The sequence below is a fragment of the Petromyzon marinus genome, chromosome 54 (assembly GCF_048934315.1).
Source record: "Petromyzon marinus isolate PM22_M1 ecotype Great Lakes invasive population chromosome 54, UKy_Petmar_22M1.pri1.0, whole genome shotgun sequence".
Classification (NCBI taxonomy): domain Eukaryota; kingdom Metazoa; phylum Chordata; class Hyperoartia; order Petromyzontiformes; family Petromyzontidae; genus Petromyzon; species Petromyzon marinus.
The window spans coordinates 11,278,434-11,303,255 of record NC_133720.1 but is presented as its reverse complement, the minus strand read 5'-3'; the positions used below and the strand labels follow the sequence as shown (position 1 = coordinate 11,303,255).

The 24,822-nt window shown below is 51.3% G+C and overlaps 2 long non-coding RNA genes across 2 annotated transcripts; one reads left to right on the top strand and one right to left on the bottom strand.

Annotated features, from left to right (window-relative positions):
- The first annotated feature begins 797 nt into the window (after positions 1–797).
- On the top strand, positions 798–13,152 carry LOC142905443 (uncharacterized). Its single transcript, XR_012929629.1, has 2 exons — positions 798–1,696; positions 8,565–13,152. It is a non-coding gene; the product is annotated as an uncharacterized LOC142905443 (long non-coding RNA).
- Positions 902–2,176, bottom strand: LOC142905442 (uncharacterized). The gene is made up of 2 exons (XR_012929628.1): positions 1,745–2,176; positions 902–1,702 (listed from the first exon to the last, which is right to left on the bottom strand). It is a non-coding gene; the product is annotated as an uncharacterized LOC142905442 (long non-coding RNA).
- Positions 13,153–24,822: the final 11,670 nt, after the last annotated feature.

Sequence of the window (24,822 nt, the reverse complement as noted above, 5' to 3'; positions counted from 1 at the left end):
CGGGCGACGCTGATTGGATAGCAGCGGGCGACGCTGATTGGATTGTAGCGGGCGACGCTGATTGGATCGTAGCGGGCGACGCTGGTTGGATAGTAGCGGGCGACGCTGATTGGATAGCAGCGGGCGACGCTGATTGGATCGTAGCGGGCGACGCTGATTGGAAAGCAGCAGCGGGCGACGCTGATTGGATCGCAGCGGGCGACGCTGATTGGATCGTAGCGGGCGACGCTGATTGGATCGTAGCGGGCGACGCTGATTGGATCGTAGCGGGCGACGCTGATTGGATCGTAGCGGGTGACGCTGATTGGATCGCAGCGGGCGACGCTGATTGGATCGTAGCGGGCGACGCTGATTGGATCGTAGCGGGCGACGTTGATTGGATCGTAGCGTGCGACGCTGATTGGATCGTAGCGGGCGACGCTGATTGGATAGCAGCGGGCGACGCTGGTTGGATCGTAGTGCTGAGCATTAACGGGATCCTAGCATGCGACGCTGATGAGATGCATTTTCCGGGGCGTCTCAACCAAGGCCTGCCCGGCTCAGCGACCCGGCATGCAATGTCCAGTATCGCTCGTGCTGTAGCTGAGGCTTCTCTTCTGCATTGTACCGGCGAGCCGTAACATATCTCAACAGCATCGACCTGGAAGACGTCCGGCGAGAAATGTAAGTCCCCGGCGTCGCTTACGACGAGCGAGGGCGAGAGGTTTCCGTCTGGGAAATGGAACGCGTCGTGGGACGTGCTTTTGACTCCACTGGTGGCTCAGGGACAACGTGACGGTGGGGGGGGTGGGGGGGTTGGGACAGTACAGCAAGAAGGTTGTCAACTTCTTCGAATCGCAGAAGTTTGAGTGGCTCACCTCGTTACGTGTCTGGAGGTTTCTTTTTTTTTTCCCCCGGGAACTCCGCCCACGCGCGGCAAAACAAAACCCGTCCATATCTGCCGAATTATTCATTTATTTTCATCTCAGCATCAGCAAAGAGCAAGACCCTCCTCTGAATGGGTCTTGAGACTCGGCGAAGCTTCCCTGGGTGAATGGCAAATTCTTCTTCTCCTTATTATTATTACTACTGTGATTGCTGTGAAGCTTGAGAGTGCACAAGGAAGCGTGGAGGGGTGCACGACGAGTGGACACGGGCTGGGATGACAGCAAGAGGAGCACTCGGATTAGCAGAACGTAACCGCACAGCGAAACGCTTCAACGTCGACTGTTCATAAACGTTACCGCGGCTTGGGCACGACGCGTCGCTGGACGGGGAACTTCACGGCCGGCGGTGGAGACCAACGACGGGAGTGGCAGCAGCCGAAGGAGGGCGCACGCACGCGCCCGAGAGAGCGCATCCGCCGCGGAGACGGAGCGATGAAATCCGCGCGTGTGCAGGCGCTAGGTGGATTGCAACGCCGCGGACCGTGAGAGGAGGGGGGGGGGGGAGGGGCTTGCGGGGAACCTTCAGCGGGGGATCGATCGTGGCCGACGATGGCGGTGACTACGACGATCTCGAGGAGGGCCCCTGGCCCTTCTGCCACGGCGGGAGCCGGAAGGCGGGACGCAGATCCGGGGTTGAATCCGACGACGACGTGGCAGTGAAGCGGCCGAGTGATTTGTCTATCGCGCTGTGACAGCCAACGCAAGGGGAAGCCCCCAGGACATTGAGGGCTTCAGGGCCAAGTTCCGCTACCCCTCCCGGGCGCGCGTGGGTGAGCCTGAGTGTGTGAGCCTGAGTGCGTGAGCCTGAGTGAGTGAGCCTGAGTGTCGTGAGCCTGTGTGTGTGAGCCTGTGTGTGTGAGCCTGTGTGTGTGAGCCTGAGTGTCGTGAGCCTGAGTGTCGTGAGCCTGAGTGTCGTGAGCCTGAGTGAGTGAGCCTGAGTGCCCTGAGCCTGAGTGCCGTGCGTTCGTGCTTGGCCGCTGAAAATTCCTGCCCCTTGCTGCTCTCTGACAGCTTATTCTGCCTCTGTCTTCAATGCCCTGAAACCCCTGAACGTTTATTTTGGGTGGATCGGTGGGTATGGGTGTGACAGCTCATTCTGCCCTGAAACCCCTGACCTTTGATGTTTGACGTTCAGCGTCTGACACACGCGCAGGACCGTGATCAGGGCCGCCCCCCCCCCACAGCTTCCTGGGGGCCCGGGGCAGGATGCCACGTGGGGCGGCCCTAATTTCACAATCTGCAAGCCCTCTTTCGCGCGAAGCCTGTGGAAAAAAATCCCCCCTTTTACCCCCCCCCCCCCGTGTCAGCGGAAACGCTGAGCTCTGTTGGAGGAATTACCCTTTTGCACTTGGTCGTGGGAAACCGAAAGTATTCATTTGTTCCTGTAAGTCTGTTGCAGAATAGATTTGAATAAAAAGTCCCCACTGAAGCACAGGATACAACAAAGTATGGCACGATGCAGAGCGGACCGATGCGGCGTGTAGATGCGACCGCAGTCTCGAGCATGCGGACCTCTTTTTAGAACCCACAAACATTTGGCGGACCACTACCACATGCTATGACTAGTTATTTGAAATTGTACATTTTGTTGGTGAGGTTTGTGATTATTTTTCTTTGACGCAGACCCCCCCCCCCCCATGTAGTCGACTCGTGAGTCACCAGGGGTCTGCGGACCACAGGTTGGGTTCTCAGAGTGCGGTCCTCACTACCGCCGCACTCTGAGAACCACTGCTCTAGAGTAGCGGTCCCCAGAACGTGGCAGTATTGAGGACCACACTCTGAGAACCACTGCTCTAGAGTAGCGGTTCTCAGAACTTAGCAGTAATAGGGACCACACTCTGAGAACCGCTACTCTAGAGTAGCGGTTCTCAGAACTTAGCAGTAATAGGGACCACACTCTGAGAACCACTGCTCTAGAGTAGCGGTCCTCAGAACGTGGCAGTAACGGGGACCGCACTCCGAGAACCACTGCTCTAGAGTAGCGGTCCCCAGAACGTGGCAGTAACGGGGACCACACTCTGAGAACCACTGCTCTAGAGTAGCGGTCCTCAGAACGTGGCAGTAACGGGGACCGCACTCTGAGAACCGCTGCTCTAGAGTAGCGGTCCCCAGAACGTGGCGGTAACGGGGACCACACTCTGACAACCGCTGCTCTAGAGTAGCGGTTCTTAGAACTTGGCAGTATTGAGGACCACACTCTGAGAACCACTGCTCTAGAGTAGCGGTTCTCAGAACGTGGCAGTAACGGGGACCGCACTCTGAGAACCACTGCTCTAGAGTAGCGGTCCCCAGAACGTGGCAGTATTGAGGACCACACTCTGAGAACCACTGCTCTAGAGTAGCGGTCCTCAGAACGTGGCAGTAACGGGGACCGCACTCTGAGAACCACTGCTCTAGAGTAGCGGTCCCCAGAACGTGGCAGTAATGGGGACCACACTCTGAGAACCACTGCTCTAGAGTAGCGGTTCTCAGAACGTGGCAGTAACGGGGACCGCACTCTGAGAACCACTGCTCTAGAGTAGCGGTCCCCAGAACGTGGCAGTATTGAGGACCACACTCTAAGAACCACTGCTCTAGAGTAGCGGTCCTCAGAACGTGGCAGTAACGGGGACCGCACTCTGAGAACCGCTGCTCTAGAGTAGCGGTCCCCAGAACGTGGCAGTAACGGGGACCACACTCTGACAACCGCTGCTCTAGAGTAGCGGTTCTTAGAACTTGGCAGTATTGAGGACCACACTCTGAGAACCACTGCTGTAGAGTAGCGGTTCTCAGAACGTGGCAGTAACGGGGACCGCACTCTGAGAACCACTGCTCTAGAGTAGCGGTCCTCAGAACGTGGCAGTAACGGGGACCACACTCTGAGAACCACTGCTCTAGAGTAGCGGTCCTCAGAACGTGGCAGTAACGGGGACCGCACTCTGAGAACCGCTGCTCTAGAGTAGCGGTCCCCAGAACGTGGCAGTAACGGGGACCACACTCTGACAACCGCTGCTCTAGAGTAGCGGTTCTTAGAACTTGGCAGTATTGAGGACCACACTCTGAGAACCACTGCTCTAGAGTAGCGGTTCTCAGAACGTGGCAGTAACGGGGACCGCACTCTGAGAACCACTGCTCTAGAGTAGCGGTCCTCAGAACGTGGCAGTAACGGGGATCACACTCTGAGAACCACTGCTCTAGAGTAGCGGTCCCCAGAACGTGGCAGTAACGGGGACCACACTCTGAGAACCACTGCTCTAGAGTAGCGGTCCTCAGAACGTGGCAGTAACGGGGACCGCACTCTGAGAACCGCTGCTCTAGAGTAGCGGTCCTCAGAACGTGGCAGTAATGGGGACCACACTCTGAGAACCACTGCTCTAGAGTAGCGGTCCTCAGAACGTGGCAGTAACGGGGACCACACTCTGAGAACCGCTGCTCTAGAGTAGCGGTCCTCAGAACGTGGCAGTAACGGGGACCGCACTCTGAGAACCACTGCTCTAGAGTAGCGGTCCCCAGAACGTGGCAGTAACGGGGACCACACTCTGAGAACCGCTGTTCTAGAGTAGCGGTCCTCAGAACGTGGCAGTAACGGGGACCACACTCTGAGAACCACTGCTCTAGAGTAGCGGTCCTCAGAACGTGGCAGTAACGGGGACCGCACTCTGAGAACCGCTGCTCTAGAGTAGCGGTCCCCAGAACGTGGCAGTAATGGGGACCACACTCTGACAACCGCTGCTCTAGAGTAGCGGTTCTTAGAACTTGGCAGTATTGAGGACCACACTCTGAGAACCACTGCTCTAGAGTAGCGGTTCTCAGAACGTGGCAGTAACGGGGACCGCACTCTGAGAACCACTGCTCTAGAGTAGCGGTCCCCAGAACGTGGCAGTATTGAGGACCACACTCTGAGAACCACTGCTCTAGAGTAGCGGTCCTCAGAACGTGGCAGTAACGGGGACCGCACTCTGAGAACCGCTGCTCTAGAGTAGCGGTCCCCAGAACGTGGCAGTAACGGGGACCACACTCTGACAACCGCTGCTCTAGAGTAGCGGTTCTTAGAACTTGGCAGTATTGAGGACCACACTCTGAGAACCACTGCTCTAGAGTAGCGGTTCTCAGAACGTGGCAGTAACGGGGACCGCACTCTGAGAACCACTGCTCTAGAGTAGCGGTCCTCAGAACGTGGCAGTAACGGGGACCACACTCTGAGAACCACTGCTCTAGAGTAGCGGTCCTCAGAACGTGGCAGTAACGGGGACCGCACTCTGAGAACCGCTGCTCTAGAGTAGCGGTCCCCAGAACGTGGCAGTAACGGGGACCACACTCTGACAACCGCTGCTCTAGAGTAGCGGTTCTTAGAACTTGGCAGTATTGAGGACCACACTCTGAGAACCACTGCTCTAGAGTAGCGGTTCTCAGAACGTGGCAGTAACGGGGACCGCACTCTGAGAACCACTGCTCTAGAGTAGCGGTCCTCAGAACGTGGCAGTAACGGGGATCACACTCTGAGAACCACTGCTCTAGAGTAGCGGTCCCCAGAACGTGGCAGTAACGGGGACCACACTCTGAGAACCACTGCTCTAGAGTAGCGGTCCTCAGAACGTGGCAGTAACGGGGACCGCACTCTGAGAACCGCTGCTCTAGAGTAGCGGTCCTCAGAACGTGGCAGTAACGGGGACCACACTCTGAGAACCACTGCTCTAGAGTAGCGGTCCTCAGAACGTGGCAGTAACGGGGACCACACTCTGAGAACCGCTGCTCTAAAGTAGCGGTCCTCAGAACGTGGCAGTAACGGGGACCGCACTCTGAGAACCACTGCTCTAGAGTAGCGGTCCCCAGAACGTGGCAGTAACGGGGACCACACTCTGAGAACCGCTGCTCTAGAGTAGCGGTCCTCAGAACGTGGCAGTAACGGGGACCACACTCTGAGAACCACTGCTCTAGAGTAGCGGTCCTCAGAATGTGGGAGTAACGGGGACCGCACTCTGAGAACCGCTGCTCTAGAGTAGCGGTCCTCAGAACTTCGCAGTAACGGGGACCACACCCTGAGAACCGCTGCTCTAGAGTAGCGGTCCTCAGAACGTGGGAGTAACGGGGACCGCACTCTGAGAACCGCTGCTCTAGAGTAGCGGTCCTCAGAACTTCGCAGTAACGGGGACCACACTCTGAGAACCACTGCTCTAGAGTAGCGGTCCTCAGAACTTCGCAGTAACGGGGACCACACTCTGAGAACCGCTGCTCTAGAGTAGCGGTCCTCAGAACGTGGCAGTAACGGGGACCGCACTCTGAGAACCACTGCTCTAGAGTAGCGGTCCCCAGAACGTGGCAGTAACGGGGACCACACTCTGAGAACCGCTGCTCTAGAGTAGCGGTCCTCAGAACGTGGCAGTAACGGGGACCATACTCTGAGAACCACTGCTCTAGAGTAGCGGTCCTCAGAACGTGGGAGTAACGGGGACCGCACTCTGAGAACCGCTGCTCTAGAGTAGCGGTCCTCAGAACTTCGCAGTAACGGGGACCACACCCTGAGAACCGCTGCTCTAGAGTAGCGGTCCTCAGAACGTGGGAGTAACGGGGACCGCACTCTGAGAACCGCTGCTCTAGAGTAGCGGTCCTCAGAACGTGGGAGTAACGGGGACCGCACTCTGAGAACCGCTGCTCTAGAGTAGCGGTCCTCAGAACTTCGCAGTAACGGGGACCACACTCTGAGAACCACTGCTCTAGAGTAGCGGTCCTCAGAACTTCGCAGTAACGGGGACCACACTCTGACAACCGCTGCTCTAGAGTAGCGGTCCCCAGAACTTGGCAGTAACGGGGACCACACTCTGACAACCACTGCTCTAGAGTAGCGGTTGTCAGAGTGTGGCAGTAATGAGGACCACACTCTGAGAACCGCTGCTCTAGAGTAGTGGTTCTCAGAACTTGGCAGTAACGGGGACCACACTCTGAGAACCGCTGCTCTAGAGCAGTGGTTGTCAGAGTGTGGTCCCCGCTACCACCGGTGGTCCGTGACGATCCTCCAGGTGGCCCGCGTGGCTGTGATGCAAATTCAGGTTGACCTGGACAATAATGACAGCGTTTATACCTTTTATTCCAGAAATTAATATTTGTACTCATAATATTTAATACAAAATTTAGGTCAGGTAAACTACCCCAACTCTAAGATCTAAATGGCCCACCCACCCCCTCACCCCCCCCCCCCCCAAAAACAAACCTGACGGCTTCGTAAAAAATATGTATATATAATGTTCCGGTAATTCGATTTTTTTATATATATATATATTTCTGGCATTTAGAGAGAAGTGAATGCGTTTTGTTACCAGGGGTAGTAGTAGGGAGGGTGGGGGGGGGGGGTGCTGGGCTGGGTGGTCCGCGGAAATGTTCACATTGGCTCAGCGGTCCACGGGCCAGCAAAGTTTGCGAAACACCGCTCTGGAGAGGAACAGCCGGCGCATTCGCCACGGCGCTCGCCACGCGTGGTCCCGCCTCGACGTCCGACGTTCCGGGCCACCCCGCGTTGCTGGGAGCTTCTCCGGCGTGGCTCTGCTGAAGAAGCTCCCGGCGGCACGGGGCGAGGCCGTCGGGCCCCAACGAACGGCGAGCGGCGGCGCGACCCCAGCAACAAGAACGACAACGACGAGGGCGACAACGTCGGGCAGCTCGCGGAGGAGAGATGTTTGTTTTATGTGAGGGGGAGGGGGAAAGACGGCGAGGTTAAAGTTGACGAGGAAGTGAAACTAAGATGAGCGCCTTCACGTGATGTCACGTGTCCGTTCATGCTGAGAGTGCCGTATTTTCGTGTTTTTAATGTTTACATGAGAGGGGGCGGGGGGGGTGGGTACGCGACGAGATGAATCCGCGGGTTCAATGCACCGCTCACTTTTTTTTACGTGAATTTTACCCCCAAAAACCGTGCTACTCTCTCTCTCTTAATTCTCGCTTTGCTCGGTGCCGCTACTCAACTGTGCCGCCTTTCTTTCCCCACGTTCATCGTGAAAATATACGGAGACGTTCTGCGTATATTGTATCGCGATTGTCCTGTGGATAGACTAGTCCGCGCCATAGGAATGAGGAATGTCCTAACACCGCTGGCTCAGGACCTCCGATGGAAATTGAGCACCGCCCAACGTTCACTTGCGCATGGAAACACTAAAACCTGTTTAAAAATTTAAAAAAATTATGTGAACGTATAAATATATATGCACAAGCTCACGCACTGGGGATGCGGCTGTAGCCTGGTGGTTGGCGCACGTTGGGCTTGTGATCCAGAAGTCGCCGATTCAGTTCAAGCCCTCGGCGCGGCGATGGGGCACGTTTCTGAAATCCTCCGCCGCCACTTCTGCCGACCCCGCGGTGCGAATGGATTCAACGCAAGTCAGTCGATCGCCAGGCCTCCGTGTGGTGGGGTGAAGTAGGCTAAATTACCCGCGGGAAAGGGGCCCTGTAGGGCTTCTTCTTGTGGCGGTCGCTAACGCCAGCGGTGGCGTGGGCAAGAAATTGCAGGGCTGTGCCTTTACCCTTTTACATACGCTGTAAAAATGCACACGTGCGAAGCTCATGGCAGTGGGATGGAATTACAGCCTCGCATACGCTTAAGCCACTCGTGGCTTAATTTTCCTTTACAACAACAAAAGTTTCTTCGTCTTCGTCCCATGTGCTTATCAGTGTCACGTCTTCGCCGAACTGCCCGTGGAAGCAGATATCACGGAGCCGATCCTGAGTTCCCATGAGCGGAGACGCTGGACTCCCGTGTGCTCTTCCATGCAGTTAAGTTGAATGCATTGCAGTCAAACTGAAAGTTTTGATTGTTGAATTGTTCTGCTGTTGCCAAATTACTTGAAAATCAAATGTGATGATGCACGTGCAGTCAGTCGTTAGTGACTGGGCTGAGACCATCAATTCGCTACACTGTAGATCCCGGTTTAACTTTTTGGTGGCCAACCGACCAAGCAGATCGCAATAGGAAGGTTGCGAGTTCAAATCCTGGTTTGGGTGGGGTTGACTCAGCCCACCATCATTATCCCTCCCTCCGGGTCAATAAAGTGAGAACCACTTTGCGGGGGAAGTCAACAGCGGTTTTACTAGAGAGAGACTCGCCCCCCCCCCCTTCCATAGCAATGTGGAATTTCCACCACTGGCTCAGGGCTGGAAACAGGAGATGAGTATTGCCCCAATACTCATTTGAGCAGGAAAGCACTTTTGACTGGTCGATTTTGGGTGGCCAATACCCGGATTCGAACCGAGGTTCTCGGCGATGTTGGCTCGGCGTCTTTGACCTGAGCCACTCGCCCACCTGACAGTCACTCGGGTTACTGTGTTGTTGATGAACATGTGACTTACAACGTGAAAACATGAATACGGGCTTTCTGAATAACCATAACTTGATGGTAAATTCTACTGCTTAAGGTCACGGGTAAATAGGTGGTCACGACACGCAGGGAAGGTTTGGTTACAGGGCTTCCCAGAGGTTTCTGAAGGCCCTGGGACAGGATCCCACGTGGTGGCCCTCTTGTTCCTGGAGGCCTGGGACAGGGTGCCACGTGGTGGCCCTCTTGTTCCTGGAGGCCTAGGACAGGATCCCACGTGGTGGCCCTCTTGTTCCTGGAGGCCTAGGACAGGATCCCACGTGGTGGCCCTCTTGTTCCTGGAGGCCTAGGACAGGATGCCACGTGGTGGCCCTCTTGTTCCTGGAGGCCTGTGACAGGATCCCACGTGGTGGCCCTCTTGTTCCTGGAGGCCTGTGACAGGGTGCCACGTGGTTGCCCTCTTGTTCCTGGAGGCCTGTGACAGGGTGCCACGTGGTGGCCCTCTTGTTCCACCATCCACAGGCCCCGTTGTGAGGCCCTCATTTGTATGATGTCCCTGGGAAAATTTGCGCCTTTGTCCCCCCCCCCTCTCCTTTGGGCAGCCGTAAGTTGGTGGACCGCAAAGAGATGGACCCATTATGTCTCTTGGACGTTCAGCTGCATGACAAAGAGGTGGTTGCTTGCAGAAGGCAGTACAGCAAGTAGGCTACGGAGAGTCCACCTGCGAGGCAGAATTTGAGTTTTCTTCCCCTTGAATGCGCTCGGTTGTGTGTTTTTTTTTTGTTAAATAGCACTACGGTTTCCTGGAACGAGAAAGAGAAATCTTGTTCGGGGCACCAATTCTGTGCCGCTTTCCATCAAAGTGTTCGGTATCATCAGTACGGAAGCTGACGGGGCACTGTCGGGCCAAAACGAGTTTGCATATTTTTGCCAAATGTCCTCTCAGCGCGTGTGTTGCGTCTGCAGGCTCTGGGCGATAACGCTCTGAACAGCGTGGCCCGTTTTTCTCCAGGGCGAGCCCCAAACGGCGACCCAACTTGGCGCTGAAGCTTCGTCCGTGGCGGAGCGTCGTTGAAGAGCGTTTATCGTGACCCTTCCCCCCGTCCCCCGTCCCCCGTGTTGCAGATGGACCGAGCTGACACCAAACATCCCAGTGTAGCAGGGCCCTCCTGTAAAAAAAAAAAGAGTCTTGTGGCTCTCCTGTGTAATAAGCACTCGCTACGACGGCCGTGTATTTATAAGTGGATGTACATACATTTTACATTTATTTACGATGCTTTTCTTTTTTGTACAAGCCTTCATATTTCAGAGAAAAAAAAATCCGAACCAATTATTTTTTCATACTCTACATTTAGTAACATATCACGTATTAAATAAACACTTGAATCGTGCTTTTTGCCATCCTTACATTGTTACAGCTCTCCGCGGGCACTAGCGTAGCGCGAAGTCAACTCCAGTTTGCGCCGATTTCGAACGGGCGGCGACGTGGGCCCAGCGGCGGCGCGCTCGCCACCCGTTGCAGAGCTTCACGCCGCGGTGGCAAATATGTTAACTACCTCGCCAGGTTTACAGGAGATCATTGGTTCAATCCCGACCCCGATGCCTGTGTACTTGAGAGTTTGCGTGATCGCATGCATTTTTGCACGGGTCTTGCGGTTTTTCCCCCTCCGCATTTCGAATCGACGTCACGCGTTTAGAGTGTTTGGCTGCTGTACATTTCCACGTGACAAGCCACTTCGCTGAGCTGTCATTTGTGGCCAGGTTGCTTCTGAAAAAGAACTGGACAACTCAATGGGCATTACCTGGTAAAAAAACATTTATTTTAGTTTTTTCACCGTTCGAATCCAGCTGCCACCCCTGTTTAATACCACGGTGGGCGTATTAACCATGAAATACCACCACGACACGCCGTCTGCTTCACGGTGGATGTTATAGATGCCGTGACATCGTTCACAAGGGTACGCCACTGTGTGTGCCGGCATCACGGTCCAAATTTGGCAAAATGTGAAAAACTACACCGCAAACTACTCGCTTGAAATCTCCACAATAGCAATCATCGACTCAAACTCCACCCCCCCCCGTCCCTGGCACACCGACTGCGAAAACTTTACTTTACAGGACCCTCCGGAAAAAAAAATATTCACGAACCAAAAAATGTGAAGCGTAATAATAACCCTGACCGCCTTTCCCTCCCCGTATAAATAATCCCGCAGCGATGCATTTGTCTCCATGTAATATTCAGTCGCCCCCCACGTGAGCGGGCTGCCGAGTGCCCAGCATCCATCTGTCGGGTTGAGTTCTCGCCCCCCCCCCGCCCCACCGCACGCTCCGCGGAGGTTGACAGAAAGCAAAAGTGAAAGAAGGAGGCCGCGCGGAGATGAATCTTTAATTGGCGTCACCGCCGCCCTCGCGTGCGACGCAAACGCATCGTGCACCCCCAGCGCGAGCCGCGATCCTCCTCAGCCTCCTTCCGCTCGCTCTCTTGAAGCTCCAACGAACCGGCCCACCACACCTGCCCGCCTGAGAACCACCTTCCCCACGAGGTCCTTTTCACCGAGCCCCAAGGGGCAGTGAATGAGGGGCAGAGGATAAGGAAGGCGGTGGGGTTCAAGGACGCCCACAAGCCCTCCCCGAAAGCGTGGTGACGTCGGACTTCGAGACCGGGAGGAGCAGCGGCCTGCCGTACACCCGACGTCTCGACTCAGAAGTTTGGGACGCCGCCGCCCACACCAAAAAAACAAGAGCAGAAGGGAAGCCGAACCCGGCACTGACAGCGGATGCCACTTCCGCCCGGGACCGCGTGGCAACCCCCCACGCCCAAAGATCTGTGGATCCAGAATTGGACTTCTCGGCCACCTCAAGAGCAAAGCGTCCAAAGCTGACGGGCGTCGGTCTTCGAACCCCGAGGGACTGCCGACGACGAGGTGCCCTCTCTTTCCGGCCACTCATTCCTCGGCCCTTGCACCGCCCCTGCCGTCTAAATCACTCCATTGTTGTTACCGCTTTTAAAAAAAAAACTTTGTTTTCGAGAGCGCCTTGGCTCAAGGCGCTCGCTGTAACAAATTTTGAATATGAAGTGAGAATGCAAATGATCAATTCACCTGCCGGGTGAAAAGCCTCCCAAAGTCCAGCGTCGTGAAACCGCTCGGCCAACCGGCCACCGCTACGCGTTTGTTACCACAAGTGCAGCGGACGTCTGGTTCACCATCGTCATCCACGTCAACACCGTGCGGCGTAATCATTCAGCCAGCGCCTGCAGAAAATATACTTTCGTTATTTATGGGGGGAATTAGAGAACAACGAAATAAAAGTACGTGTGTATTTTGAACTTCTTTCGCACCGTACGTAGCCAACCGTGCTCATCGGAGGTGCGGGACTGAAATTACGATTGATGACGATGGGCGACGGTAATGGACAGGGCGGCGTCCCAAGGAAGGGACATGCAACTCGCGCGTCGACCGCCGCCGGGAGACGGAGCGACGACATGGGCTCACGTGCGGCTGCTCGACGGATCGCCGCATCGCGAAACCCACGAGATATGGCGACGGCTCGGGGAGGCCTCCATCCAGCAGTGGATTGATCGTGTCTGCAGCTGATGACGATGACGCTGCTGCTGCTGTTGCTGATGGCCATGATGAGTCAATGACACGTGCGCAAAAGGGGGGAAACACGGCTTCGGAGACCCGCGTCGTGAGCGCCAACGTCACGCGCTCTGGTGCGAGAGAGCGATGGAAACGCGAATGAAATTTGACTTTTGAGATTCAAAAACGGTGGTGGTGCTGGGGGGGGGACATTTTTTTTGGGTCAAAATAGAGAAACAGAAATTCACGCGTGAGACCGTAGCCTGCAGAGCGCACGAATGAAGTGGAAAATGTGACACCTTGTTTTTAACACGACGGGAACTTATTAAAGGCGGTCTCTCGACTCAGCTGAGTTGACGGTTGACATTTGGGTGTCACGTGGAGTCAGAAGGAAGCGCATTTTAAAGGGCACCGTTCGAAACAACGAGGGTCAGGTCCGCACGATGAGATGCGGCGTCTTTGTGAGCACACACGGGCACTGGGCTTCCACCTCGCTCTCAGAAACGCTCACTTGAATAAAAAAAATTAAATTAACAAATCAACGTTCCCATGCGCAGCCCCGCAATTTCTCGCTCACGCCACCGCTGACAGAAGCGGCCTCCAATGCAGGAAGCTCTCTAGAGGGTCAAGAACTCAAAGCGACCCAGGATGAGTCTCATTTGCAAGTGCGACCCAGGGTACTTTTGCCTACTCTTCCCCGATGGCCAGACGTCTGAGAAGAGGTGGGAGCGCCCACGATTTACCCCGCCACCAAACACGACCTGCCCGATCGACCGTGGCATACCCAGAGGTGGAGGGAGTGTGGTGTGTGGGAGAGTGGTGTGTGTGGGAGAGGGAGTGTGGTGTGTGTGGGAGGTGTGGTATGTGTGGGAGTGTGGTGTGTGTGGGAGAGGGAGTGTGGTGTGTGTGGGAGTGTGGTGTGTGTGGGGGGAGGGAGTGTGGTGTGTGGGGGAGTGTGGTGTGTGTGGGAGAGGGAGTGTGGTGTGTGAGAGAGGGAGAGTGGTGTGTGTGGGAGAGTGGTGTGTGTGGGAGAGGGAGTGTGGTGTGTGTGGGAGTGTGGGAGAGGGAGTGTGGTGTGTGTGGGAGTGTGGTGTGTGTGGGATGGAGTGTGGTGTGTGGGGGAGAGGGAGTGTGGTGTGTGTGGGAGTGTGGTGTGTGTGGGAGAGGGTCGGGGATGGAATTTAAGAAACTTTGCCCCATTTTATTTGGTTATTTCGGTAGATAGAAGAAAAATAATAATGAAGTTTATTATTGTCAGGACCCTCTTGCAAGAAACAAAGATGATAAGAACAATAAAGTTTTTTTTTTCTATCTACGTGACGTAGATAGAAAAATTATAATAAAGTGTATTATTATTTTTCTATCTACGTGACTTTACCGAAAGAACCAAAGAATATGAATTCCTGCAGTCACGTAAGTTTTAAACGTTAGCGCCCGATGTTAGAGCGGTGAAAGAGCTGAGATGCAACTTGGCTCCGGCAAACTTACCTCTTCTTTGGTTCTCTCGGTAAAGTCACCACGTAGAATGAGAATAAAATAATATATTAATAAAATAAAATAACACAATTAAATTATCACGACGTTTCGGCCACAACACAAGTGGCCACTTTCGTGACTGCAAGGATTCATCTTCTTTGGTTCTTTCGGTAAAGTCACGTAGAATGAGAACACAATAATAAATTAATAAGAATAAAATAACACAATAAAATTCTCACGACGTTTCGGCCACAACACAAGCGGCCTTGTGTGGCCTTATGTTGTGGCCGAAACGTCGTGAGAATTTTATTGTGTTATTTTATAAATTTATTATTTTATTCTCATTCTACGTGACTTTACCAAAAGAACCAAAGAAGATGAATCCTTGCAGTCACGAAAGCTTTAAATCGAAATTTAAACTTCCTTTTGTTGGGGCGAATGCATGCCAATGTCTGCTGTCACGCCGCCCACGACTCAACGCCAAACTTTCAGAACAATTGGATTGCATTTGGTTCACGTTTTGCCGCTGAAACAACGGGCCAATTTTTTTTACTTAACCCACGTCCATACAAAACCTTCCACGGCAGCCCGGCCACGGAATGAGGCGCTGAGTTTGTCACGGCCAAGGCGCGCTCTTGAACAGAGTTATGGCTCGTTAACAACAACAACTACGATTTAAAGCTTTCATGACTGCAAGGATTCATATTCTTTGGTTCTTTCGGTAAAGTCACCACGTAGAATGAGAATAAAATAATAAATTAATGAAATAAAATAACACAATTAAATTCTCACGAGGTTTCGGCCACAACACAATTGGCCGAAACAACACAAGTGGCCGAAACGTGAGAATTTTATTGTGTTATTTTATTTTATTCATTTATTATTTTAGTCTCATTCTACGTGGTGACTTTACCGAAAGAACCAAAGATGATGAGCAACAACAACAAAACGTCGATTCCCGTTCAAATTTTTGTCACGTGGGAAAAGCCACGCGAAATGACCCCATATATGGGGCATTAAAAAGTTAACATAATTTATTGTTTATTCTATCGCGGATTCATTTTACTGTACCCTATTACGGCGCTACTCCCGCATGTTTCAGGCGGTGAAGCTGAACCGGGGCCCACGGCCGGGAAGGGGTCCAAGCGCCGGACAGTCTCGTCCCTTCACCTAATGAAGGCCGCTTGTGTTGTGGCCGAAACGTCGTGATTTTTTTTGTTATTTTATTTTCACCTACGTGACTTTACCCAATACAACCAAAGAGTATGGATCCTAGCGGTCACGAAAGCTTTAAATCTAGAATTGGGAGACATTTAATTTATTTATTGATTGCATCAGAGCCCATGCCAAGCCACACTAAACCACCGACAGGACCCTCCTGCAAAAACAAAAAAACAAGGTCTTAAGACTCTGCGATGCTATTCTGGGTAAACAAACCGCATTATATATCGGCAGCCATGTAGACCCACGTGTGAAATGAAAGAACGGGGAGGTACTCGGATAAATTTATACCGCGTTTACCACGTGGCAAAGCTTTCGGGACCAATGTGATTCATAATGAAGGTTTTTGGGTTAGATCGCTTAAGTATGAATGCTGTGTCGTAACCCTCCACCACCCGACACGGCCAATTGGTGAGGGATTTGTCACGTAAACAAAACGGCAATTAGTTCCTATTTCAGCCCACCGGTGTGTTGGAGAGTAAATTCACAACATTTACAATTTCAGTAGTACGACGTTTCGCTGGTAATTACATGCAGCATCATCGGGCGATTTGCCAGAATAGTGGCAAATCCACGCGACCACGGGGAGAGAGACACCGCAAACTCCAAATAAACAGCAGCAGGCGTCAGGGTGAGGATCGAACCCACGACCTCCTGCGTACCAGGCGACGTAGTTAACATCTCCTAGCCACCGTGATGATGAGAGAGAGACACCACAAACTCCAAATAAACAGCAGCAGGCGTCAGGGTCAAGATCGAACCCACGACCTCCTGTACACCAGGTGAGGTAGTTAACATCTCCTAGCCATCGTGATGATGATGATGATGAGAGACACGCAAACTCCAAATATACAGCAGCAGGCGTCAGGGTCGGGATCGAACCCACGACCTCCTGTACACCAGGTGAGGTAGTTAACATCTCCTAGCCACCGTGACACCCCTTTAATAAAAAAAAGTTAAAATTGCATCATCATCATCAGTGGCAGCCGAAGGAGGGAACGCGTCTGAGAGGATACGACCATGGTGGAGACGGAGCGATGAAATCAACTCGCGCGCAGGCGCGAGGTGGATTGTGAGATCGCAGGGCCCTGAAGGGTGTCGACGAATTGGGGAGGCCTTCATCTAGCCAGAGATTGACCGTGGGGCTCATGCTGTGATGGTGATCCGCAGAGGATCGTTTGAGTGTCTTCCCCTCGATTTCCTGGGTATTCCCCAGACGCTCTGGCTTCCTCCCACAAATGATGACGTCCAAGCAGTGAGGGGCTTCACCGAACAGCACCAAGCAGCCTTGAAACGCATCTGAATAAAGCATGCCAGTAAAACGTGGAACGTCAGGCAAAACGTTGATTCGACGTTGCGTGTTTACAGGGCATCATATGGTGATCACCCGGAATTCGGCCGACCTCATCGGGGCTCAGAAGATAAGCGAAGTTTACCCTGCGTTGTGTTTGGATGGGCAACCACCATTCACAAAGCAGGTGCTATAGGCTGTTGTGTGGCTACCGTGACGCGCAGCAGAGGGCAACAATCCACCGTTGTAGTCGACCTTGCTCCCACGTCGATGCTCGCCACCTTCACCGAGCAGCAATAACCGGCGTGGTGAAGTATGGTCAGAGAGCTCCCGACGACCCGCACGCTGTGGGGAGGCTCTCATCCATCAGCGGATTGACAGAAGGACTCGGTGCAAACCACCCGCAGTGTGACGCCACCAAGCCCCGCCCATCACCCTCCCGTCCAGCGAAAACACGTGGAACACATTATTTTCGTGTTGTCCGGTAATCGATTATTTAAATAATCGGATGCCCCAGCCCAAGATTATATTAATCGGTTTTTTTAAAATTAACATTTGTTTCAAATTTGATAAATTGCTGGAAAGTTGCTCGCAGTGAATTGGGATAAAATCGCAGAGCAACGTCGACCCCCCACGTCCCTCGCACCCACCCCTACCCCCCAAAGTGGCAGGCGAATGCCCACTCACAGGCTGGCACTCCGTCACATCGCGTGCCACACAGGAACAGCTGCTACTGGGGAGGGTCCCCTCGGCTGAAACATCAATAAACTGCGCTCTAAGACGTTCCGTTATAATTACCATCTAACGCAGGTTTTTTTTATTTGCACGCTTTTATTTAACTCACTCTGTCTGCTGTTGTTGTTGTTGACGTGATTGCTAAGCTACAGGGTGATTTCAACAAACTACAACATCAGCTAGTTGCTCTTAAACTAGTCCTGAATACCTCCAAAACCAAGGTGCTATGCTTCTCACCAGGACTAAAGCAGGAAGTTATTTTAACCCAATTACATTCCTTAAATAATTATCAAATAGAGCAAGTCAAGATCTATAAATATCTTGGGGTCATCCTGGATTCAAAACTGAATTTTGAAGATCATATTGATTATATTGGTAAGAAGACAAAAATAAAAATAGTTTTTTTGTATAGACACAAGCACTGCTTCCCCCCAATGTTCCGTTTGGAATTGATAAAAGCTACCAAACTGCCTCTACTTGACTACTGTGACATCGTGTATAAATCAGCCCCAAGTACTGTACTGAAGAAGCTTGATGCCATCTATCACTCGGCCTTAAAATTTACATTGAACTCTACATTGGGTCAAACTTAACATCTCTTAATGATCGACGGCTTGTGCACCAGATCTTATTTTTTCACGATGTACTTACAAAAAAATCCGCAGACTACCTGCTGGATTTCGATTTAAAGCTTTCGTGACTGCAATGATTCATCTTCTTTGGTTCTTTCGGTAAAGTCACGTAGAATGTTATTTTATTTTATCAATTTATTATTTTATTTTCATTCTACGTGACTTTACCGAAATAACCAAAGAAGATGTACCTGCTGGATCTCCTTTCTGTTTCAAAGAACAAATTTGACCTCAGGTCTTCGCTCATTTACCAGCTTCACATTCCCTATTGCCGTACAAAAACTGGAGGAAGGGCCTTTGCTATTGATGCCCCCAGGGTCTGGAATGCTATTGCTAATAAACTGCAACTTGAATCGCTACCAATGAGATCTTCTCTCAAAACTGCTCTAGAGGAGTTGTACACCCCTAGCTGCCACTGCTATTCATTGGCGTAAAATAAAATGTTTCGCTCCGGATGACGCTGCAAAGTATTATCTGTATTTTGACTTAGCGTGCTGATCTTAAAGGTGCATTGAAAAATTTGACACTCCGACCGATGCTTCTGTTGTTGTGGGGTAACTCATGCAGCCAGCTATGGCTCTAGGATTTGGTGTTACATATTATTTATGTAGTTTATTGTAAAAATTCGGTCACAGTCCCTATGAAACCTATTACGTTGCAATTATGGCTTTATTTTTTGGTGATTTCGAAAACGTTTTTTGGTTTGGACATGTTTGTTTTGTTGTAGTACGGAGTTAGACTGATGGCCTTAATCTAAGTTTTCTTGTGGTTGTTGTTGTTTGACTTGCATCCCACTGGGATTTTTTGCACACAGCGTTGGTGTACGGTGCTTTTTTCAGGAATATTTTTGCTGTTTTTTTCCATGGATTTTCTGTTTGCACAGTCACACAGTCACTTTAAGATGTTTTTTCTTGTTCGTGTTTTTGTGTTTTTTGTTTGTTGTGGTTGCACCCGATTCAAGAGCCGAATAGCTCACAGGGCTATACCAAAATAAATAAACTGAAACTGAAAACTGTTGTATTCTGAAATCTTGTAACTCAATTTTTACCCACTTCCCAATATGGTATCGACTGCAAACTTGGTATACTTATGTCATATTGATGACAATACTATATTCTATCATTAAAAATAAAAAAATGTAAACTATCTTTTCTATGTTTCGGCTTGGGTTTAATTGTCCACGCTCAACTCACGTTGGCTGTAAATCACCACCGGTTCCACGTGTCCAAGCTTCGGGGCCACTTCCTGGAGTCGTGGAGTTCTGCCATCACTAGTACGGTACATTTCATTAAAGCGTGTTTTTAAAAAAAGTGTTTTTAAATATTACTTATTTTGTGGGTGAGATCGCGTAAATATATCAATGTGTCGTTAAACCCGCCACCACCCGACACAGCCAACTCGTTAGGGTTGTCACGTAAACAGAACGTACCAATTCGTTACTGGTGTGATAAGCGACCGCCATCTGAGGTGTTACACTTTATATACTGTCAGACAGTCGATGCCTATCAGTAGTGGGGTTCTATCTGGGGGAACGGTTAATGGGTGGAGCTAGCATGGAAGCCTCTGGAACGTTCTCGAAGGTTCCTAGAGGGGCGTGGCCAGAGGCGGGGCTTAGCCTCGGAAAAGTGAATATAAGCAGCGGGGAGCGGAAAGGTTCGGGGTCGGTGGTTTAAGATCGGGAGAGCGGTTCCCAGTCGCTGCTGCCCCGCCATCTCCACCAGCCACGTGGCGGCTCCAACTCCAGCCGCTCAGCCGCTCCCCAGCGCGCCGCTAGCCAGCGGTGCGGTGGAGATCTGGGCGAGCGCCACGTGGCGCGGGGGCAAGCGCGGTCACGTCAAGAAGGGAACGACGGCATCAGTGGAACGAGAGGAGTCGTGGCTGTGAAAGGACCTTCAATAAATATTAAATGAAGTTCTCGCCGTGTCGGAGCCACTTGGCACTGGTACAGCACACCGGTGTGTTGGAGATCCATTAATTCCACACCCCCCCGCCCCCGCCGCCCCCACTTCGCGCAAGAAGAGCGCACAAGAGTTGTCGGCACATCTACGCCTCTAAGGAACGAAACAGGTGGTGACCGTCGCCTGGTAAAGCTAGTTGTAGTTACTGGCGAAACGTCGTACTTTGGCTTGGCTCTCCAACACACCGGCGTGCTGTATTCGTAGCAAATTGGCCACGTTCTGTTTACGTGACAACCCTTGCTAGTTGGCTGTGTCGGGTGGCGGCGGGTTTAACGACACACTTATATACTGTAACCCAAAAAAATCACTTGTATTATGGACAATTTCCATCATTGCAGTGTATTACAAATAATCGTCTGGTTCAGTTTTAAAGTCATGGTAATCATTTAGCGGCCGGCTGACGGCTGAACCTTCAGAGAGCTGATGGTGAAATGGCCAGGCCCCACCACCGTGTTAAGTGCAGCCTCCTACTCAGAACTCAACACAAGCGTCAAGAGGAGTTAAGGGGCCGTCCATAAATGACGTCACGCGATTTTGAACGATTTTTTTACCCCCCCCCCCCCCTTCGCCACACGGCGTCACAAAAAGTCAGACCCCCCCTCAAATATGACGTCACAAAGCTCTGCCCCCCCCCCAAAAAATATATAAAACATGCTTCAAAACGCTTTAAACCAGGGGTCGGGAACCTTTTTGACTAAGAGAGCCATGAAAGCAAAAAATTTGGAAATTTATTTCAGTGAGAGCCATATAATATATTTTAAAAGTGAATTCAACTAAATGTCAGTATAATAAGCCTCTGAATTTATTCTTTTAAATAATGTTGTTATAACACTCACCATTAATGCGACTTCTGGTGCTGCATGGATTTGCTGATGTCTTTGTAGTCGGGTTGGTACTTGGTGAGGTTAAGCTTCATGCAAGCGTTGAGGCTTTCATCCGTTAAACGTGATCGTAGGTTGGACTTGATGTTTTTAAGATGTGAGAATGACTGCTCACATGCATACGTAGATCCAAACATGGTCAATACAGCAATACTCACACGCTGCAGTGTGTGGTATGTGACAGGAAGCGCGTTCCAAGTTTTGAGAATCAGCTGGTCTTCGGGTTGGAGTTTTTTCATTTCTGTCCACATGTGCTTGCTCGCCAACTCCGCTTTCTGTCGTGTGATTCTTTCCAAATCTTCATTCAGTGACTTGAACTTATTCACCCACATGTCTGAGGCCTTCAGGTCAGCCACTTCTGCTTCAAAATCTCTGACGGAGACACCAGGGATGTAATTCAGGTCGGCTGTGTTCAGTGAACACTCGTTTGGATGGGTGATGAACTTAAAAAGACGAGTGTGCTCACGAAATTCTCCAAAGCGTGCTTTGAAGGACTGTAGGAGACTGGATGTGCAGCCAGCTAGCTGGTGGAGATCAAGGTTTTGAATGGGCTCACTTGCTGTGCATGCATCTTTAAATTGGCTCAGTTTTTCAAAATGTAGTAAACGACCTGTTTCAAGATCCGTGATGAAAAGCTCCAGCTTGTTTTCAAAAGCAAATACAGCTTGTTGAAGGGATAACACTGTATTTCCAATGCCTTGCATTTTCACGTTGAGCTGGTTCAGATGTTCAGTCAGATCTACGAGATAGTAAAACTTGAGGAGCCACTCGGTGTCGGCTAGCTCAGGATGCCCGACGCCTTTCATTTCAAGGAAAGTCCGGATTTCGTTCAGGCAAGCCGCAAAACGGCTAAGCACCTTCCCTCTTGACAACCAACGCACATTGCTGTGCAAAAGCAGACCAGGATAGTTATTTACAACTTCATCCAGCAGTGTTTTAAACTGGCGATCATTTAAGGCTCGGGCAACAATAAAGTTGATCACACGAATGACCAGCGACATCACTTCGCCAAACTGCCTGTCACACATCTGAGCACAAAGTGCCTCCTGGTGTATAATGCAATGGAAACTTAGGATGGGTCTATTTTCATGTTCACGGAGAAGCACGACAAATCCTTTGTTTTTCCCCACCATACACGGAGCACCATCAGTACACACTGAGAGAAGTTTATCCATAGGTAGACTTTTTTCTTGAGCAAACTCCATGAAAGACTTGAATAAATCCTCACCTCTTGTGGACCCTTTTAATGGCAGAACAGCAAGACTTTCTTCGCGCAGTGTGTCACCAACAGCATATCTTGCAATCACGCTGAACTGCGACAAATGGCTCACGTCTGTTGACTCATCCAAAGCCAGAGAAAAGAACGGCGCTGCATTTATGTCCTTCACTTGCGTTTCCTCCACTTTGTTTGCCATCACGATGGTACGATCATGAACAGTTCTTGCCGACAGAGGCATGTCTTGTATCCGTTTGATTATCTTGTCTTTGTTCGGAAGATCATCAAAAAGTTCATTGGCTACATCCAGCATGAACGTTTTAGCATACTCGCCATCTGTGAATGGTTTTCCGTTCCTCACTATTGCTAAAGAACCAGCAAAGCTAGCCGAATTATAGTCACCTTGCCGGGTCCATACGCGGAGTTGCTGCTGGCTAGCTTGCACCCTGCTCAGAAGCTCTTGGCACGCTTTCTTTCTGCTGTCTCCCGCAGGGTATTTTGATGTGATGCAAAGGTAGCGTGGCGCGTGTCGAAGTGCCGCTTTACATTCGACCGTTTCAACGATGTAATTTTGTCATTGCAAATTAGACACACCGCAGAACCCGCTCTCTCCACAAAGGCGAATTCTTCGGTCCATTCGTCCTGAAATGTACGATACTCGTCGTCTTTTTTTCTTTTCGCCATCTTCTTCGTCGAAGGGTTAGCTTTGAGCTAATGACCGAGCAGACGCAGTCTCAGACTGATTCAAAAGGGGGCGTTTACCTGTTTTACCCAGCAACGGCAAACGTAGGCCAGTATCATCCAATTAAAATAATGGACAATTGCTCCTGCAGCCCTGAACAGGACATGCGCAGTGAAAAATCGATGGATGGATTAAAACAAGTGAGAATATTTTGTTTTATCTGCGAGCCATATGCAATCATCAAAAGAGCCACATCTGGCTCGCGAGCCATAGGTTCCCGACCCCTGCTTTAAACTATTGTCATTGTAGCGCGTATTTAAAGTGACGCTGCACTCTGATGTAGGAGAAAACATTTATTAAAAAGTCTATTTCATTAAGTAGAACGTGTTGTCTATATTTACAGTTGCGCATTTTTATGTGACGTCACATTTCTCAAACCCCCCTCGTCACACGACGTCACAAATGTCTGACCCCCCCCCCCCCCCGGTAGGTGCGTGACGTCATTTATGGACGGCTCCTAAAATAAATGTTGAAATACAATTTGGCGACGTTCCGGCTAATGGCCCTACTTAAAACGCAACTCTTGTCCACTCCACCTCTCTGGCAACTCTACGCATGTGCTTTGATTTGAAGAAGAAGCATAGCCCAAAACGTCGTCTGTTATCACATCCTTTTTTTATTGTTTGCCTGTGAAGGCCACGTGGACGTGTTGCGTTTGTTTGCTCCGCGTGCTCGTGCGACCAAATGCCGTGCCATCACCATAGCGGACATCGGTGGCACAGGAAAAAAAGTTTTATAGCTCAAAAATTTGCGCAGCCGGTGAAAAGATAAAACCGCCCGACTCATTCGGAGTGAGACCTCCTGCTGTTCAAACCGGAGCCGGTCACCACCGCTCCCCCCTCCCTCCCTCCCCCCTCCCTCCTCCCTCCCTCCCTCCTCCCTCCTCCCACTCACACACCGGGTACTCATTTGAGGCCGAGTCGACCTAGGGGAGGCCCAGATAATAATAGTCGCCGGTGTTAGCCGTGAGCGGGAATCAAACTCGGACCGCCAGGTTCGTTGCTGCTAACCACTACACTACCGCTCCCCCGCTCCCCCACACAAAGACAGATCCCCCGTGTAGCCTTAACAGACTGTAGGGGCAAGTGCTGTTAGCGAGCACCTATGAAGGCCGGCACGGCACACGAGGAGGTGGGTGGCCAGCACCACGCCCGAACGCCTTTGTCTCCCCAGTGACGACTTTAACACACCGTGACCAAGTACTCATTTGAGACCGAGTCGAACTAGGGGAGGCCCAGGACCGGTTTGGATAATCTTCGCCAGTGTTCTTAGCCCTGAGCTGGAATCGAACTTGGGTGGCCAGGTCTGGTACGCAGCGTAGCGCTAACCCAGGGGTGGGCACATTTTTTTGACTCGCGGGCCACAATGGGTTCTAAAATTTGGCAGAGGGGCCGGGCCAGGAACAGATGGATGGAGTGTTTGTGTGAACTTAATATAAATGACGTGTTAAAAATCATTACATGAAAGGATTTGGCCTTGAACAGGTAGCAAAGCATTTAATTGCAAGGCAGTTTAACAAATTGCACGAACATGAACAGTACAAAAAACATGTCGTAACGTGACTGATCAAACATCATGAAAACATCTGAGGCCTGCGCCAAACCAATTAGCTCACTTGAACTTCTTTATTATCTACATTAACAGGTCGGAGCAGCCAAGCAGGCTGTGTGTCGGAGATTTGGCTCAAACCTCGCTGCAGCAACACATCATCACCGTCAGTTTCAGTGGGAACAGTGTTGTTGATCTCCCATTTTTGCCAGTGCATCCAAGTCTGGAGTTATTTTGGTTGTGGCAATTCTCAGGATAGATCTGAGGTGCTGATCCGTTCACTTTGATCTGTGTGACGGGCTTTGTTGGCGTTCATGACGCTGGAATGTCTGCTCA